At 39.6% G+C, this 8,826-nt stretch overlaps 1 non-coding gene across 1 annotated transcript; it reads right to left on the bottom strand.

The window, feature by feature from the left end:
- Nucleotides 1-5,160: 5,160 nt before the first annotated feature.
- LOC141597614 (small nucleolar RNA R71) lies at nucleotides 5,161-5,267 on the bottom strand. The gene has a single exon (XR_012522839.1). It is a non-coding gene; the product is annotated as a small nucleolar RNA R71 (small nucleolar RNA).
- Between the last annotated feature and the right edge of the window lie 3,559 nt (nucleotides 5,268-8,826).

Here is an 8,826-nt window from a genome sequence, read left to right as displayed (position 1 = left end):
TTAGATACTATTTTAAAATTTCAACTTAAGTCTTTATTGTTTAAAGATAAGTTGATGAACAATGTGAAGAACAAGTGGATACATCAATTAAATTGAATGATTAAATGTGCATCACGGAAGCTCGAGGAGACAAGTGATGTTTGGAAGTGACAATTATTCTGATTGTTACCCGATGGTCTTAGTTTATAAAGTAAAAACAGAAGACCAGGAGTAACAGTATTCAGGACTGTTACTAACAAAACAGTAAACGAAGAACGAGTAAGTAAATTGCAGCGGAATTAAAAAGTGAAGAAAAGATCAACACAATGATTTTGAATTGGTTCGGCCGACACTCTAAAGGCCTACGTCCAATCTTCTTTTATTGATAAATGAAGTAATCTACTCTAACTACTTAAGACACTTACAACAAAAGCACCAGCAACCTACTCTGGTTGGGACACGAGTTCTAAGACTACTCCGTCTATGAACTCTACACTCTAATTAGAATTTTTACAAACCAAGTTTCCTTATACTGATTCTTAAAAAGAATTAAGAAGGACAACTTCTTGTTACAAACATTTCTAGATGAGAGAGTACAATACTTTGAAGTAACAAAGTGAATGACTGACACGCTTGAAGACTTAGAAGATTTGTGCAAGTTTAAGAGCTTTGAGTTCTTAAAACTAATTTTGCAAAATGCTTTGATTTCTCAGGTAAAAGTATTGCTTTCAAAGTGAAGGGTGGTGCTCCTTTTATAGAGGGAAAAACGAATGGATGCATGCTAGGGGTTTTAGTCAAAACTTTTGGTCATGAGACAAAAGTGTTGACCTTCCCAAACTAGCACCAAAAGAGACTTCTTTCTAAGAAGCATAAAGGAGAAAAGAGAGTTTGTAATTATCCTTAAAGAGCATTTGTGTTTTCAAAAATAAAGTGGAGAGGACATTAACAAGAAGACAACTCTTGTTAGTAGAAGGAAAGAACCAAACAAAGTTTCATAAAAGACAAACAAAAGTTGTAGCATAAAAGAGGAAATCTTTTGAAGTACTATTTACAAACTCTTTTTTAAAGACCACCCTTCCAATATTTCAAGTTTAAAATCTGATACATGATAGCCCATTTGATAAAAGGTAAAATATTCAAAATGAAATATTTGCTTTAAATGTGATGGGTCAAACGTGACAGTCAAACACACTACTACCCGTGATAAGTAACGGTGGTCTTGACTGTTACCATTACATGTATTATACTCTTTCATCTTTACATAGGTTGACAAAACGACTCTAAATCTTGGGTAGCAAGCGATTCAGGATCCTTGATTGATTAAGACTTGCAAATTAATCCATTAATTGTAACACCCTCATACACTAAGTGCCCTACCAGACCACTTCGTGCATGGGAACGTTACCATCTCGGTTACCCGAGGCAATGATAATCAAATAGACCATAAAGAAACATACTTTAATAATAAAGTTTAAGCGATACAAACCAAATCCGAAACTGATAAAATAAAATACAAAGTTCTCAAAAAGCTAACTCAAACAAAGTAACTAAAAGTTTAAGACACAGCGGAAGACTTCTAGACATCTCGTGGCAACTCAACCCAGCTATCCCATGCGCGTCCATCTCATACCTGTTCAATAACTGCTCACCACCCCCGAATGGATCACCACAGTTTTCAAAACACTTAAACGAGGTCAGTTACTGATTACACAAAACACAATATATAAGATACAACACACATTACCCAAACTCCGTCACAACTACACACACCTGACTACACACTAAAGTGTGTAGTCCTGCCAGAATACCCATCGCAACAGATATTTCTCGCCGCCATTGGGGGACCACAGTCGTTCCCACCTAAGCCCCGCTCATCTCATCCGAGCGATAAACCCATGTTCATTAATGTGCACATCCTCTCTGTGGCGGGTTCCACAGAGGGCGAATCAAGGGCGTGAAGCCACTCCCGCAAGTGACTCCACTCAGGCGAGGACGCACCTGGAGTACCACAGACAAACAATCACAGCCAGCCACATTATACAACAACAATTACCAATTACCAATTCCAATTCGATATGAGTCAACAACAATAATCAACCATCAACAACAACATGTAATCAATAACCGAGTAGGGAGACCCTACCTGGAATAAGCAATCACGAGACCGTCATAAGCAGCTAATCAATATCGCTCCTCAACAAAACCTCCTCCTATAAGCATATAATCATACAATTACCATCTAATCAACAAAATACTCCCAAAACCCCCAATCTACCCAATTAGGGTTTTAAGCAAAATCAACGAAGCAATATAAAAACTATACAAGGATCTTACCCTCGACACGACGAACTCAACGGCGTAGAGAACACGATGATGTGACAATCTTAGCCCTTGGGATTTGATAGTAACGCGACGAACGAAGACAATGTAACCTCTTTTCTCTCTTGAAAGGTTTTTAGAAAAGATACAAATGATGAAGAAAGTGACGGAACGCTTTATATATCAATCACACGTTACTAACGAAACCCGACTAAAACAACCCGCAAAGTAACTTACTCGATCGAGTAAGTAACTTACTCAATCGAGTGACACTTACTCGATCGAGTCCCCAACTTACTCGATCGAGTACCCTTCAGCAGAACACTGTTTCGTAAACCAAACATACTTACTCGACAGAATAAGCCCCACTCGATAAAGTACCCAAAGACATAGAAAATCGTTGATGCGACCATAATTGGCGCATATTTAGCCCCCGAATTACCATTGTTTCTATGCTTTTTAGTGCCTATTTGGGTCATTTCTTATCTTTAGTTCTTTGTTTTGCATATTCTTTGAGATTTTGATCCCTTGGTAGGAAAGGAGTAAGAATCTTGCATTTTCATGGCAAAACAAGGCTAAATTGATCATATTCAATGACCAAGCATCAAGGAGAGACAAGACTAGAAGGCCTTTGTACATAGCATAGTAGAAGAGCATTGTTGAGAAAAGGATCCTTGAGTCCCCAAGGAAATCCCCAAGGAATTCATGAAGAAAAGGGAAGAAAAAGAAGAAGGAAAGTCATGAACTACAATCCGAACGGATCAGAGAGAATCCGTCCGTCCTCGCCGATCCGAGCGTCCTCACCAGGAATCCGCTCGGATTCTTCATGCCCAGTCCGAGCGTCTTGTTCCTTGATCCGCTCGGATCGTCCATCCTGATCCGGCCGTCCCGACTCCCGGCCACGGATCACAAAGACAAAGACGCTTTCGTTCTTCAAGCTACGAAATGGAGAAGCCCTTCTCTCGGATAATCCCTGAGGCTCCTTGCTCAACTTAAAAAGTGTAATTACTAGTTTAGCCCTTAGTTAACCCTAATGCATCCTCCCTAATTTTCACTATAAATACCCCATTAGTCTAATTAGAGGAGCATGTTCTTCTTATCAATAATTAGAGTAGTTAATATCAATCAAATCTCTCTTCAATATTGTAATCAAATATTAATCAAGTTTTAATCCAAGTTTTAGTTCTTTAATCTCTCTCTTGTTCTTCATTTATTTTGGGTAATTAGAAGATTATTGGGTTTATTGGGAGATTGACAACCTTCCATCAATCATCAAGTTCTTCTATTATTCTTTGCATTATTATTTTGGAATCATTAGTAGGTATAATCTCTTAATCCCTTTTTAATTATTGCTAATTACTTTCATTTATTCATCATGTTTCATTATGTTAGTATGATTGACAACCTTTCTAGCATGATCAATATGATAATGAGTGAGTAGTCTCTTAGCTAGGGTTTAATGGGTGATTAGGGGAAACCAACATGGGGAATGATTCATGCTTAAATTAATATGCTTTCATATCTTATTTGCTTGCTTGTTTTGATCTTAATACATGCACATGTTATATTTGATGAAATGCTAAGCCTATGAATCCTTGCATTTACTATCATCTTCTATCCATTCAACTTGACTTGTAAGACATAACCCAACTCGAGTCTTGTTAGACCATGCATGTGTCAAGTAGGGAAGATTAAGTCGACTTGTAGGTGTTGTACAATCCAAGAGATTCGGCTCCGGGACCCAAACTTTCCTAGGATTGTAAGATATAACCTAACTCAATCCATCACAACAATAATTGCTTGCTTATAATTTGAGAACATGTTTGTATGATCATATCCCATGATTCCCCTATGAACCCATGACACCCTAGTGCTTTTAATCAATTGTTTACACCCTTATTTCATTTACTTTGTTAGTTTATTTTCATTGCTATTTTAGTTTAGTAACCTTCTACATCAACCCAATTTGTGACACCCCTAGACACCACTAGTTATAATAGAATCTTCATTTCAATACCCGTCCCTTGGGATCCGACCTTTACTTGCCTCTTTACTAATTGTAGAGTTGTTTGTGAAGTATAAATTGTGTTTTGTATCGACCATTGACCAACGACCACATATGCTTAATTGTGAACACCAAATGGCATCGATCAAAAATGGCGCCGTTGCCGGGGACGGTGTTTAATTGATTTAAGATTTCTTTTATTGTTTTTAGTTGTGTCCTTTTTCACCTTGGGGAAGTAAGACTCCTCAAGGTTTGTTCTAATTGTTTTCGAGTTGTTTGATATTTTGCATGTCTAGAAGGTTACAAAGAGATTTGTTACCTTTTGACCGTGAAATCGAAAGAACCTTGACGAATAATAGGAGACTTGTTAGGAGGAATTTGGGAGGTGTTGGTGAAGTTGTTCAACCCACTAGTGAGTTTGTCAATCCTTTCGCAATAGAAGGAGAAGAGAACCCATTAAACAATACCACACAAAATCCACCTACAATGCCTAAATTCTCGTCACACTCTATACCCACCGAGGAGGATCTACCAAATGGTACTCCTACCCCACAACATCTTACCGGAAACTTTATTGCCAAGTCCGCCTTCATCCAACTAGTTGAGAGGAGCCAATTCGGGGGAATGCCTAGTGAGGACCCTCATTCTCATATGGAAACATTTTGTGATTATTGTGAAGCTATCTCTCAAACGGGCGTGACTCAAGACCAAATAAGATGGGTCTTATTTCCTTTTTCGTTAATCGGCACCGCAAAGCAATGGTTGAAGGGCCTTGATAAGGCCACCCTTGGAATAGATTCTTGGAAGAAGCTAGCTCTAGCTTTCTACAAAAATTCTACCCACCGGAAAAGACCAATATGCTAAGAGCTCAAATTACGGGTTTCAAGCAAAGGGATGAAGAATCTTTGTATGAAGCTTGGGAGCGGTTCAAAGGTATTTGTCGCTCATGTCCTCACCATGGACTTAGCGAATGGTTTTTAGTGCAACAATTTTGGAATGGTTTATATGAAGATTCAAGGAACATTCTCAATATGGGATCAAATGGAATGTTCACCGAAGTTGATGACAATCAAACATGGAACAAGATTGAGGAAATGGCGGTCCATAATTCGCAATATAGTAGGCCTCGCAAGGCTACTAGAGGAGGAAAGTATGAAGTGGACACCGTTACTCAATTGGGTGCTCAACTTAGTGCTCACATTGACACAATCAACTTGAAGTTTGAACAAGCTATGGCTAGACTTGAGGAAAACTCAAAATCAACAAAGCATCATGTCAATGCCATGACGGCATCCTCATCAATCCCAAGCGGGATATGTGAGAATTGTGGAACCTTAGGTCATGACTCAAGTGAATGTAGGGGAACAACCGAGCAAGTCAATGCTTTCCAAGCTTACAAAAGTGGTACCCCTTATTCAAATTTTTACAATGAAAACACCAAGTTCCATCCAAATCTCTCATACAAAAGCCAAAATGTCCAAAACCCTCAAACAACATACACTCCACCACCCATGAGAAATCAAAATCAAAGACCCTTTTTCAATCAAAACCAAGGCTACCAAAATCAAAATCCATACAATCACCACAATGACCAAAGTTTTGATGTCCAAAAAGCGGTCCTTCAAATGCAAAAGAATCAACAAGAATTTTTCACTCAAATGCAAAAAGATAGCCAAGCAAAAGACACCACCATCAACAACATTCTAGCTCACACCAAGATGTTGGAAACACAATTGACCCAACTAGCATCTTCGAGCTCACAAAGACAAAAGGGGCAATTACCACCACAAAGTAATCCCCCTAGACATGAAACGGTTAGTGCCATTCACTTGAGAAGTGGTACAAGATATGAGGCACCGAAGGAGCAAGTTGAGGATGAAGTTGTGAGAGCTAGTGAGAATGAAGTTGTGGTGCAAGGTCCCAAAGAAGGGGAATCATCAAAAGAAGAAAGTTCAAAGAAAAATGAAGACAAAGCCAAAGAAAAGGAGCCCATTGTGATTAGACTTCCTTTTCCAAGTCGTCAAGCCAAGCCTAAATTTGATGATCAACTTGGAAAGTTCATGGAAATTGTGAAGAACTTAGAAGTCTCAATTCCTTTCACGGAATTAATCAATCACGTTCCGGCCTATGCAAAGTACATGAAAGATATCCTCACGAAGAAGAAGTCAATCCGGAAACTTGAGACTATCGCCTTCACTAAGGTGAGTAGTGCAATACTTCAAGGGAGTTCACCTCCAAAGTTAAAGGATCCGGGAAGCTTCTCAATACCGTGTACCATTGGCGACACAACGATCAACAAAGCCTTATGTGATCTAGGGGCTAGTGTGAGTGTCATGCCGTACTCGGTAAGTAAAAGGTTGGGAATGGGAGAGCTTAAATGCACCAATATCACTCTTCAAATGGCCGATAGATCGACGAAGACACCATTAGGGATATGGGAAGATGTCCCCGTGCGAATTGGGAAGTTTTTCATCCCGGTGGACTTTGTCATAGTTGATATGGAGGAAGATTCCAACATTCCAATCATCTTAGGAAGACCTTTCCTACACACCGCGGGTGCGGTGATTGATGTGAAACATGGAGAGCTCACTCTAGAAGTGGGAGATGAAAGCATAACTTTAATCTTGACAAGACCATGAGAGCTCCTTGTTTGCATGAGCCATGTTTCATGATTGATCATTATAGCCGAAAAGATGAAAAGAAGAAATCGGAACTCCAATGGAGGAAGAAAGTTGAAGATGCTCCATTCAAAGAGCAAGTGAATTGTGAAAAGGAGAGCTTGCAAAGCTCATCAAAATCAACCAAGGAAGAAGAAGATGGCCTCATTGGCCAAGAAAAGAAATTGGGAGAGTTGTCTCCATCCAAGCAAGAGATTTTCAATGATCAACTCAATGAAGTTTGTGGTCTTTGGGACGACGAATTTGAAGGGATCTTTAATCCCTACATTGGGCATGCCATCGATCATGATCAACAACAAGGGCCAAGGTCTATTGAGGACCTCTACCACAACAATGAACAAGCTTTTAATTACTTCTTCGAGGTGTTGAGCAACATCAACAACACCTTGAACATGCCCCCTTGACATCTCATCAAGAATGAGAGTTTGGTGGAGTCCTCCCTAAACCACCACTTGTAAATATTTCTAACTCCCTAACTTACATTTAATTTTTGTATTGCATTTTTGTCATTTTTGGATTTATTTACTTTGATCAAAATAATTGTCATGTAAGAGAGAAGTGAGGGAGGGACTAATGATTTTAATTGATGTGTAGTGCTTTACCTTAGTGTGGGGATGGCGATTGCCTAGGCTATTCATGCCTTAGTAGTGCCCCCGCAATGAAGAACACAAGATTTGAATGAAAGAAAGAAAGAATGATAAGGGAATGCGTTGGTGCACGGATGGAACTGAATCCGTGTACACAAGGACCAATCCGAGCGGATTCCTGAGAATCCGCCCGTCTGCAGAGGATCCGAGCGTCCTGGCCGAGAAGACGCCTGCCTTGGGCGAGCTAAAATCGCAAATTCTTGACTGTTGAAGAATCCGAGCGGATTCCTGGAAAGACGCCCGTCTCACAGAATCCGTCCGTCTTGTGAACAATCCGTCCGTCTTGCAGCTGAAGAAAAACAAAGAAAAATCTCTGGACAAGAATCCGTCCGTCCTAAGCAAAATCCGCCCGTCTCATCTCAGAAGAATCCGAGCGGATTCCCCAGAATCCGCCCGTCTCTAGGCGGGATTTTTGAAAATTTGAAGCTGAAGAATCCGAGCGGATTGCGCCTAATCCGCACGGATTGCCCCTGCGTCCTAATATTGTCGAGTTCTTTAAATACCCACCCCACCTTCATTCATTCATTCATTCACTCATAAACACTACCCATAACATCAAAACCCTCATCCTCTCCATCTCAAAAACAAAAACCCTCAACAAAACTCACCAAAATCAAATCAAACCATCTTTCAAATAGCAAATCAATCACTCCCTCTTCATCAACAATCAAAACCAAGCACAAAATCTTCACCTTTGAATTGATTTTTGTTCTCATAAAGGCAAAGCCTTTCACCTTCAAAATCGATTTGGGCATTCTACAAATTGAAGATTTTTGATCTTTTTCTTGGTTAGCTCATCAAATGGCAAGAACAAAGGGAGCAACAAAAGCAAAAGCAAAGGCACCAAAGACTACAACTCTCTCTCAAAGGCAAAAAGCTCTACAAATGAAGAAAGCTTTGGCAATGGTGGTATCAACACCAAGCTTGGAAGTGCAACAACCTCAACAAATTTCTATGGAAGCATCACCCTCTACTCCGGTAATTAATCAACTCTTGCATTATCCGGAGGTAACATTCATTTCCGATTCCCATAGAAATACATTTGTCAAGTTTGCTATGAAACAAATTCAATCCACCAAATTCATATGCCAAGATGCTTTAGAGAAGTTAGGTGTTCTTGAACAAACAAGAGTCTTTTTCAATGCCATGGGTTTAAAGAAATTGTTTGAAATGAAGGAAGTAACATACCCCTCCCTTG

The sequence above is a fragment of the Silene latifolia genome, chromosome 8, assembly GCF_048544455.1.
Source record: "Silene latifolia isolate original U9 population chromosome 8, ASM4854445v1, whole genome shotgun sequence".
Taxonomy (NCBI): Eukaryota; Viridiplantae; Streptophyta; class Magnoliopsida; order Caryophyllales; family Caryophyllaceae; genus Silene; species Silene latifolia.
This window is presented reverse-complemented; position numbering and strand designations above follow the sequence as displayed.